This window comes from Pinus tabuliformis, chromosome 4_2 (genome assembly GCF_031772625.1).
Source record: "Pinus tabuliformis cultivar Carrire ecotype Pingquan chromosome 4_2, CPIR1, whole genome shotgun sequence".
Classification (NCBI taxonomy): Eukaryota; Viridiplantae; Streptophyta; class Pinopsida; order Pinales; family Pinaceae; genus Pinus; species Pinus tabuliformis.
This window is the reverse complement of record NC_142304.1, coordinates 826,790,489-826,801,814: the sequence shown is the minus strand read 5'-3', so window position 1 is coordinate 826,801,814 and position 11,326 is coordinate 826,790,489. Positions and strand designations below refer to the sequence as shown.

The window sequence follows — 11,326 nt, the reverse complement described above, 5'->3', positions numbered from 1 at the left end:
TAAGAGACAATCAAAAGTAATGACAAGAGACACCAAGATTGGTCAAAGACTAGGGAAAAACCCCACAAGGGGGAAAACCCTTTCAAATTCTTCTTCTTATTAGATTGTCATAAAATGTTTAGCAGAGAGTACAATAATCCAATTCAACAATGAGTCAAAGTCAACCTTTGACTATCCAAATAGACAAACCAATATCCAAACAATGATGAGCCTCAAAAGTCAACTCTGGTCAATTATCAAAATCTGGAATTTTTGTCCAGGTCAACAACAGTCAAAGTGTGCCCTAACCAGTCCTCAAAGTCAATGGTCAACACCTCCAATCAGCTTGATTAAAGAAGCAATAAATTCGACCTCAAATGTGTTGTAGAATGTAACTAGGTTCGGCCTTCATAATGACTTGTAATTATGAATTTATGTAATGAAGAAGACAAAGATAATAAAATGTATTTTGTAATACTTGCATCATGGGTTTCATGAGCAAGGAGTTTTTATTATAGGTCAAAGACTTCTTCTTGATGTCTTTAGGAATTTGTCTTGTCATAAATATAATTAGAGTCATGTATATGAAGTCATGTTACACTCGTGTAAAGGACAAATTATTGATAAAATTGTATGCTCCAAGACCTTGTCACTATCTCCTTGAAGACGGCCTCAAAACAAAGAATGCACAAACTCAAGTCGGCTCAAAGTGAAGACACAACTATTCATAGGTCATGTCGGCTCATTCTCAGTGGAAAACCACTATATATACCCATGTGGACTTCGCACAAATCACAGGAAGAACAGTTTGAATCTGTCTGAGATTTTGAATAGCTTCTCTGAAAAGAACGGGTTTTCTGGGTTCATAAGAAGGAGACAAGTCAGCCGAGGAAGGGTCTTAGATTTGGTGCGAAACGAAGAGATCTTTCAGTGAAGGAAAAGGGAAGCATGGTGCAGTAAATAAGGTCTCTTGGTTTTGGATCTAAGTCTATAATGATAGTGCGGATTACAGTGCGTGAAAGAAGGGAAGTCTACCACAGAAAGGAGACATCTTCAACGAGGTTTCGGCCCTGGCTTAAAAGCCTAAATTTTGTGTCTCTTGTGCATTTGATAATTGACTTGATGAAGAACATAATAATGTAAAGAAAGATAAGATCTAAGAAGAATAATGAAATCACAAGTAATTATCATGAAAGAGAAATTGAATTAAACGCCTTAATTTCTCAACATGGTATCAGAGCTAAGGTGTTGAAGTCAAGAAAGGGCAGTTTTGCAAGAAGACACAGGGATCGAGTTTTGGGAAGGAGGTCAAAGATCAGTTTTCAAGGAAAGCTTCAAAGAAAAGAGATCTACATTAAAAGGTCAAAACCCTAGATCCAAGGAAGAAGACCTTCATTCAAAGAGCAGTTTGCAGAAATTGGAGAAACCCTCAAGCCATCTCAAGAAGATCAACAACCTTATTCAAAGGACCTACACATCAAGAAGGTAATCTTTACCATCAAAGATTCTAAAGACATTTGGTGTTGAAGCCTAATCAACATTATTGGAGACATCATCAAGCCACCATTTTGCTAAAGACATTGTTCAACACCATTAAAGACTTCATCAAATTATTATTCTGTTGAAGTCATCATCAAGCCATCCATGAGCATCAAGGATTCAAGGTGATTTAGCCCTCTTCACATCTCTTGAAGAAGCTAATCTAAGAGGGAGCTTCTGTTGTCATCTACATCATCGTCAACAAGGAAGTTGATAGAAGAAGAAAGCATATACTCAAGTAAGTATCTTAATGTCTTCATCTGAATCTATCAAAATGACTTTTTGCAAGGAAAGCAACAAATTGTCAGGGACTACAAACTTTCTTGCATGGAAGAAAAGGACAGATCTAAATTTGATTGAAAATGAAGTTATGGATCACATCAAAGGGTCAGTGACTAAACCTTCAAAAGAAGACTCTCAAGCTTATGCCAAATACATGAAGGGAGACATAAGAGCCCAGAGGATTCTTATAGAATCCATAAAGGACTCTCTCATTCCCTATGTATCAAAACTAGAATCTTTAAAAGAAATATATGACAAATTGGTGGAGCTATTCTCAGTGAGTACTGCAGGAGAAGTAATATCTCTGAGACAAGAACTATACAAGTTGAAAATGTCTAGAGAGGAGGGAATAACTTCATACTTTATGAAGATACGAGATCAACTGTAGGAATTGAAATGCCTGATAGAGAAATGACTACAGTAGTGTTGAATGCTCTACCTGAGGGTTGGGGAAACTTCACTTCAAGCATCGATGGGGAGAAAGAAGCAACACCATTCCAGGATATGTGGTCTCTATGTAAGATAGAAGAGACTAGATTAAAAGCTAAAAATTGATACATGGTCAAATGAAGAAAATCAAGCATATGCTGCCATGTCAAGGAGGAAAGGAAAATTTGGTAAGTTTGGTCCTCAGAAGAAAGGAAGAAACATGGATAAGATATGATGCTATGGTTGTAATGAACTTGGGCACTACAGAAAGGATTGTCCCAAATCTAATAAGGACAAGAGGAAAAAGGAAGAAGCCCATATTGTCGAAGAAAGGGAAGAACCTGATGAAAGAAGAAGTGAAAGATCTCTACTATGATTGAGATCATCTTCCTCTTTAGGAGGTTTTTGTCGGTTGTACATAGTATGTTAGGAAGCATTGTATATTAGATAAATGCATCACTCAAAGATTGGCATCATGATAGAAGCATTGAAGAAGGAGCACTTGTCATAAGAGGATGTTTGCAATACACCTATGCACCAACTATGCCATGAAAGAAGTGGCTCCTGGGAACCTCACTAAAACAACATTGATAAAAGGTAGTCATCTAGTTCAAGGGTCATCATTCAATAATCAATATGGAAACAGAAGCTGACATTTTCTAATGGAATCCTCTTTGGACTCACTGGTTAAAAAGAGAGCAATAGGTTTCCTTGATAATTCTAACTTGCAGAATTCTGGGATTAGGATATGATGACATATTGATAAAGCAGGTCAAATGAATGAAACTCTTCACTCCGAGGAAAATTGTTGCAGTATAACACATTGGATACTATGTAAACAGGTCATATGGTTGCAGGTAGTAGAAGTATGATCAAAAGAAGCAAATACTCTTTCGATGTACAGGTTGTCAATAGACATGTTCCACACCAGATGAAATCAACATAATATATCCTCATATGAAGTATGAGGCAATGTTTTAAAAAACGGCTGAATCGAATCCGAAACAGCCGAGTTGATCCGAGTCGTTGGGATTTTTTGTGACCTGGCAGAAAAAAAGGAACGGGAGGCCGAGTCATGACTGACTCGGCCGAGTTATTGCATGACTTGGTCAACCCGGCCGGTTCCGCAATAACTCGGCCGAGTCAATGAATGCGGCCTACAACCCCAAAAAAATTGTGATTTTTCATATTTTTTAAAAAAAATTAACTGTTAGCTGAGTGTTGGGGACTCCAAGGTGTTTTCTAAATTAGTTAAATGCTATTTGGGGTCCATTCCCCTCTCCTAGCATTGATATGCTATTCAAATTTCATGGTAATGTCAAATTCTTAAAGTAAAAGGATGAAAAGGAAGATTAAGGAGAATCCTTTTACTTAAATTTTTAACATTACCATGAAAAGACTCAGGATGTTTGAGAGTGGTTCCGACCTCATTGGATTTCATATGGAGAAAGTAGAATTTTAGATTCCATTCAAAATCCAGCAGACTTATCAGTTTTGCAAGATTTTAGGATTGGAGGATTGCAATGTTTCCATTGAATTTTGTCATGTATTAGGGTATGGAACTCGTATTTAATCAAGAGTACCAATCCCTCTATGTACCTTGATGTTAGTGACATTTGTTGTCGAACTCCTCTGGGATTCGCTCCCAAACCAAGAGCTTCTGAAAATGTCGCTCCCGCTCCCACTCCCGTTTTCGCTCTCGCTCCCCACTTTCACTCCCGCTCCCAAGTAACACTGAGCTAGATGATGTTGGCAACTCTAGCAGTAGCCAGTAGTACTGGTCACAGACTTTTGTTGTAGAGGCCATTTATAGCCTCCTTGGTTATGTGTTTTTGTTTTGATCTCTATATCATTATCGTGTATGTATTGGACAGTGCACTGGGTGCCATTTTGATATAATGGATATATTCATGAGCCTACTTTGATCATATGTTGTCTTCTATCTATATTCTAATGATGTGTGTTCGGAAACATAAATGAAAATCTTTAAGATTATGTGTTTTTACAAAAAATAAATATTTAATGTATTTTTTACAACGACCGAGTCAAAAAATAAATATTTAATGTATTTTTTATAACGATCAAGCCGGCCGAGTCAGAGTCGACCCTCGGCCAAGTCAGAGTCGGAGTCAAAGTTTTAAAACATTGGTATGAGGCGGTTGAATACAATTAAGGAACTCTTAATGGAAGCTCCTGGGAATGGAATGTGTAAGGAAGGAAGAGATCATGAGATATGCAACCATGATGAAGGCAATCAACATCCAAAAGACCAAGAAGATTTGACTAGGAAAACTCTCGGAAAGATATGAAGACTCTGATGGAAGTTTGAAAAATATGTAGACACTTAACAATGGATTTTTTTGAGAGATGTGTCAACATGTATGCAGGATGCTGATACCTACAGGAAGATGTCATGGTGAAGAGCCATCTCGTAAGGTACTATTTGATTTAATGTTATGTTTTGATTTCTTGAATAATATCTAGATGGGTTTATGCAGGGCTACTAGAACAAGAGTTGTAAGTGCAAGTACAACTAGCATTCATGTGGTGGATGGAAATTCCTGAAAGAAGCATGATGAGAAAGAAGTAGCCATATGAAGAAGGTTCTAGATATGTACCAAGAATGCCACTTTCCATGAAGAAAGGAATGACATGACGAACCAAGAAGGAAAGTGATCAATGGTTAATGCCCTACAAGGAAGAAGCTCGACTAAATTTCATGACATCAAGGAAAGAAATTGATCAAGCAGCTGAAGGACCCACGAAGAAGAAGTTGTTGATGAAAAGGAGAGTCCCTAATTAAGAGGGAGCTTGGGCAAGTCCCTGGTCAGAGGGAGCTTGGGTACATTCCTTTACAGGAATGAGCATATCTTCCCTAGTTGAGAGGGAGAGATACACACAACATTTTTGTCTTCGCTTGGGAAGAAAGGATGGAGGAATGGGTAATCATCTAGCATTTGATGCTCTTTGAGGATGTGTAGGGCATCCAAGATAAGAGTAGGCAAGAGGAACGATATTCTTTGAGGGCTAGGAACCCAAGATAAGAATAGTCCTAGAAGTTCATACTCAGTGAACACCCGGGTGGGTATGTACCTTGAGAGACAATGATGAAGGTGTCTATAGTCATTGGTCTCGCCAACATTGTAGCTCATGATCTCGTGAAGAGATGGAGTTGTTAGTCAAGGCCTTGCACTGTGACAATGTTGGTTAATATGATGGTATACAGATGGGATTACCAATCAGATTCTTCTTATGAGATTCTTCAGATTGAGAGTGACCATGTACAATTATGAATACCTCCCTAGTTAAGATGGATCGTTATAGAATGTAACTAGGTTCGGTCTTCATAATGACTTGTAATTATGAATTTATGTAATGAAGAAGACAAAGATAATAAAATGTATTTTGTAATACTTGCATCATGGGTTTCATGAGCAAGGAGTTTTTATTATAGGTCAAAGACTTCTTCTTGATGTCTTTAGGAATTTGTCTTGTCATAAATATAATTAGAGTCATGTATATGAAGTCATGTTACACTCGTGTAAAGGACAAACTATTGATAAAACTAAATGGTCCAAGACCTTGTCACTATCTCCTTGAAGACTGCCTCAAAACAAAGAATGCACAAACTCAAGTCAGCTCAAAGTGAAGACACAACTATTCATAGGTCATGTCAGCTCGTTCTCAATGGAAAACCAATATATATACCCATGTGGACTTCACACAAATCACAGGAAGAACAGTTCGGATCTATCTGAGATTTCGGATAGCTTCTATGAAAAGAACAGCAAGGGTTTTCTGAGTGCGTAAGAAGGAGACAAGTCAGCGAAGGAAGGGTCTGAGATTTGGTGCGAAACAAAGAGATCTTTCAGTGAAGGAAAAGGGAAGCATAGCACAGTAAATAAGGTCTCTTGGTTTTGGATCTAAGTCTGTAATGATAGTGCAGATTACAGTGCGTGAAAGAAGGGAAGTCTACCACAGAAAGGAGACATCTTCAGCGTGAAAGAAGGCACTCACAAGTGCATCTACAGTTCGGTCTTGATCTGAAAGGAGGCTAGATATAACTCGGACTTGGGTCAGCATATCTCAGAAAGAAACCAGAGGTAAGTACTGTAAATAGGAAGCCTACTACAGCATGATCAAGGGTTTGGTCTTGGACTTTAGATATATCTAAAGGACGCTGAAAATAGACCGAGAAGGAAACTCCAGGAGTAGGCCAAGGAAGAGTTTAGACTAGGGACTGAGTCTCCCTAGTGTTGGTGCAGAACGATGCAGAAAAAGAAGATCAGCATAAGGAGCTTAGAAAGAGCAGTGACAAGGTCTTGGAGGCATATTGGTGTCAAGGGTCTGTGTCATGGTCATGGTACTTGTCAATTGAAGATCTATAAGAAGAATTACTTTCAGGTTTTCCTCTCCAAGAGGGAGAGGTTTTGGCCCTGGCTTGAAAGCCTAAATTTTGTGTCTCTTGTGCATTTGATAATTGACTTGATGAAGAACATAACAATGTAAACAAAGATAAGATCTAAGAAGAATAATGAAATCACAAGTAATTATCATGAAAGAGAAATTGAATTAAACACCTTAATTTCTCAACAAAATGCTGGTCAAACTCGGCCCAAAACAGTGCAAGAAAACCTAGTCAAACTTGGTCAACAGTCTGTGGCCAAAACCTGCAATCAATGCTAGTCAAACAACACAGAATGCCTCAGTCTTTGTGCCAGTCAATTCGGCCTCAAGAAATCAGAATTTTCCCAGTCAAAGGAGGTCAAATAGTGAATTCAAACTCGGAGAAATACATAGTCAAACCCTCCGCAAAAAAAAGAAGTCTACGCATAAAATTGCAGAGCTACCAAGGACCCTTGCACGTGTGGAAAAGAAGTTGCCTCAGACCTATATGAACCAATCAAATTTGGAGAGAGAAGAATAGAGAGTTGATGTGATGCCAAATGATGTGTCCCTTAACTTGTATTTATATGTGTTGGAGTAGGGCTAATTAGACTCTTAGGCCAACCTTAAATTTTGTGCCATTGTTGATTTTCTCACCAAAAATATATTTTTTCTTAACTAAATTGAGTGCTTCCAGGGGCAATTTTGGGTCTCTCTGAAAGAGGAATAATGTCCAATGAAGGGAATTTATCCCTGAGCTGCCAAATTAACATTTTGGGATTTTAGAGTTAGATTCATGTTCAAGTGGTGACTCTATTTGTTTCATTTTTTACAAGGATTTTTGCTTGAAGCTCTCTTCTTGTAGACTTCTTGCTAATCTTGGACAGGAACCTCTCTTTGTTATCCATTTGCTCTTTCAAGGTCAAGTGAGCAAGACATCATGAATGACATGTTCGCCCCTTATGATTTTACTAACATTAATGGTTTTCCAAATTTTATTCCGGATGAAGCCTACGGCGAGTTGCCTATTTATCTAGGTAACAATGTCGTTAGTACCAAAACTCACCTTAGGAATTTCAACCTGTGTGAGCAAGTGGTGCCCTAATAATAACCATGAAGACGTTAAAATGAGACTTTTTGTCTTCTCATTAGATGGGGATGCTCTGGATTGGTTCACATACTTACCTGCTAACAGTTTCGATTCTCTAGAATCAATCATGAAGAAAAATTTGGAGATAAAAGACAGACCAAAGCAAAAGTTGAAGTTAAGGAAAATGATAACGATCTTATCAAGCAATTAATTCAAATGGTTAAGGAGATACAACTTAGTCAAGCTCAACTCGTGAAAACCACATAAATGAGGCATGTACAGGAAATGAAGGCTATGGAAGTTTATTATTCAAATCAAATAATCATTGTTGAGAACAGGATAGAGGCAATGGAAACAAATAATGCACAAGTAATTCAGAACATCGAGCTCAATCAAGCAAAATTAATAGCAAATCATGCCAAAGAAATGAGTTCCATGCAAAACAGTGTGCTGACCATAGAAGAAAAACAAGTACAGTTAATAGAAACTATCGAATCAAATCATGTCAGGGAAATAAGTGCCATGAAGGCTAATCAGACCACTCTTTAAAATAGGATGAAGCAAATGGAAAAATCACAGATACAGAAACTCCAGTTTAGGTCAGATGACGAATGGGAAAAGAACAAATAACTTTCAACAGATCATGAGCTTCCCAATCCGTTGAAGCAAGCTCCATCTTATTATAAGTGTTGAAGGAAATGTAACTAGGTTTGGTCTTCATAAATGTACCTTTGATATTTGTATTTATTCAAGAAAAAAAATATTATTTTTATAATATATGTCAATGAGTTTCTTGCTCATTGAAATAGGTCTAGCACATATTAAAGTGTTATAGGTAGGACAAATAGTCAAAAGAAAATTTTCAAGACCTTAAGGGCATGTTACACCATGTATGTTTATGTATTAGAGTCAAGAGAATACCTCCAAGCAAAGTCAACAAGTCTCCTCCATGCAACGACACCTACAAAGAAGCAATCCAAATTAAATAAGTCAAGTCGGCTTGCAATCTTCAAGTCAACCTAAAGGAGGGACAGACCTCTATATATAGAGGTTGTCCACTCCCTCAAAAGAGAACGCAATCCTCTCTGAAATCAGCGAAGTGAAGGGACTAGAAGAAGGTGGAAAAGAGCGAAGGAAAAGGGTCTCCAAGTGCAGTGAGGAAGAAGGGTACATAACCGAGTTTAAGGGGATTGTTTCTAGGGCAGCTGCAGTCACATGTGCGAGGAAAGGGAAGGTTGCCTGCGGTCATAACAGCAGTATTATATCAGCAACACCTCTCATATTGTTTGGTCTAGAAATATAGGCCTAAAGGGCCTCCCACTCAAGTGAAGGACCAAGGAAGAATATTGAAGGTATTAGGGTTGTTCTAAAGCCTATTACAGTCGCACGTGCGAGGAGGAGGTTGTCTCTGTTGACATAACAGCCCTCCCATTACAGTCATAACAAGTTCGTTGGTTGGTGAATAGAAGGAAGGGATCATCATAAGGGAAGGGTCTCATCAAAGGTATGTCTTCTAGAGCAAGTATAACAAGACCTACCAACAGTTGAAAGAAGAACGAAGTGCGAGAAGAAGAAAGACGAAGTGCCGAGGAACGAAGTGCTGGAAGAAGGAAGTGTTGGAAAACATAGTGCAGAAAGGATGAACGACTTGACTTATGCTTGGAGGATATTCTTGTCAAGGGCCTAGGGTTTTGCATTGATCAAGAAAGAAGCTTCAATAAGAGAAAACTTACTAAAGGGTTTTCCTCTCAAGAGGAGAGGTTTTGGCCATGGCAGAGAGCCAACATCTATGTTCTTGTCTTTATGTTTTTGGTAGCAGTTTCATGAAACACACACATTAATAATAAGAAGAAGATCAAGCTAAGATAGTTTTAAAAAGTGTTTCACAAATTGTTATCAAATGAAGAAGAATCACACTACCCCTAATTGCCCTAGATTCTTCAACATGGTATCAGAGCTAAGGTGACACATCAAGGAAAGGGCAAGTCAAGAACACTCATCAAGGAAAGGCATCTACAAGGTTGAAGCATCAAGCCAAATCTACTCAAGGAAAAGAAGGCCTACCATCTACCATTCATCAAGGAAGACTACATACCAAGAAAAAGAGCCTTACACAAGGACTTACATCATCTACAAGTTACCAAGCAAATCTCATCATCAAGCAAGTCCACTTGGAGAAGGCAACTTGAAGAACATCAAGATCCTAGGAAGGCAAGCCATCAAGTCTTCAAGGAGAAAGAAAATCCACTACATCTCAAAATCTATCAAGTAAGTATATGTCCCCTTATGAATATACATCAATGTCTTTTTGCAAGGAAAACAACAAATTGGTAGGTACCAATAACTTTCTTGCATGGAAGAAGGGGACTGATTTACTTCTCAAGGAGAATAAACTCCTAGAACATGTCAAAGGGAATATCACTATCCTTGCTAAGGAACAAACTCAAGCCTTAGCCAAGTACAATAAGGATGAGACAAGAGCTCAAAGGATTCTAATAAAATCTATCAAGGACTCTCTCATTCCTTATGTCTCCAAATTTGAAACATCAAAAGAAATTTATGATAAGCTAGTAGAACTATTCTTGGTATCCACAACCAGAGAAGTGATATCGCTAAGAAATGAATTGTACAAAATGAAGATATCAAAGGAAGGAATAGCTCCCTACTTCATGAAGATCTCTAAGATGAGGGATCAACTTCAAGAGCTTGGGGAAGTCATGTCTGACAGAGAAATGACAATTGTAGTACTCAATGCTCTACCTGAGGATTGGGGCAACTTCACATCAAGCATATATGCCAAGAAGGAAGCAACCACACTCAATGAAATGTGGTCTCTATGCAAGACAGAGGAAACCAGACTTAAAGCAAAGGAAGATGTGGGATCAAAGGAGCAAGCATTTGCTACCATGGCCAAGAGAAAGGGTAAATTTGGCAAATTTGGTCCACGAAGAACAAACAACAAAGACATGTCCAAAATCCAATGCTATGGATGTCAAGAATATGGACACTACAAAAGGAATTGTCCTAAGCTTAAGAAGGACAACAACAACAAAAGAAAGAGGGAAGAAGCTCACATGACTCAAGAGGTGAAAGAAGAAGAAAAGAAGCAAAAGAAGGAAGATCCTTTGGATCTCTACTATGACTAAGTCAAACTCTTTACTTCAAGTCTTCTTTCAAGGTTTTGAGTAGGATAGGAGCATGTAGGAATAAAATAAAATTGCATGACTAGAAACATCTTCTAGAATCTAGAAGCATGAAGTACATAGAGTTCTAGATACTCATGAAGAAATAGCATTTATAATGAGAACAAAATGCATGGTTAGAAATATCTTCTAGAATATAGGAGCATGATAGATATAGCTCAAAATATTCATGTAGAAGGAGCATACCTAGTATAGGACCTCATCCACGATGAAAAAAATTGATCATGATTAAGAATCGTAGAAGACCTCCATTATCAAATGAAAAGAACATTTGCAAGGCAAGGGTCTTTAAAATCCTATGATGGAATCTTCAAGAGAAGGTTCATGAACCAAAGCAGATGTCTCATTGGGAATCCCATTCATGGGATTCAAGAAAAGGATGATATGCAGGCAAGCTAAGATGAAGCAAGAAGGGCCA

General features: G+C 38.1%; 1 protein-coding gene across 2 annotated transcripts in view; it reads right to left on the bottom strand.

The window, feature by feature from the left end:
- Positions 1-11,326, bottom strand: part of LOC149172212 (zinc ion binding/nucleic acid binding/hydrolase) — a 252,682-nt gene that overhangs the window by 192,955 nt on the left and 48,401 nt on the right. The window lies entirely within an intron of this gene.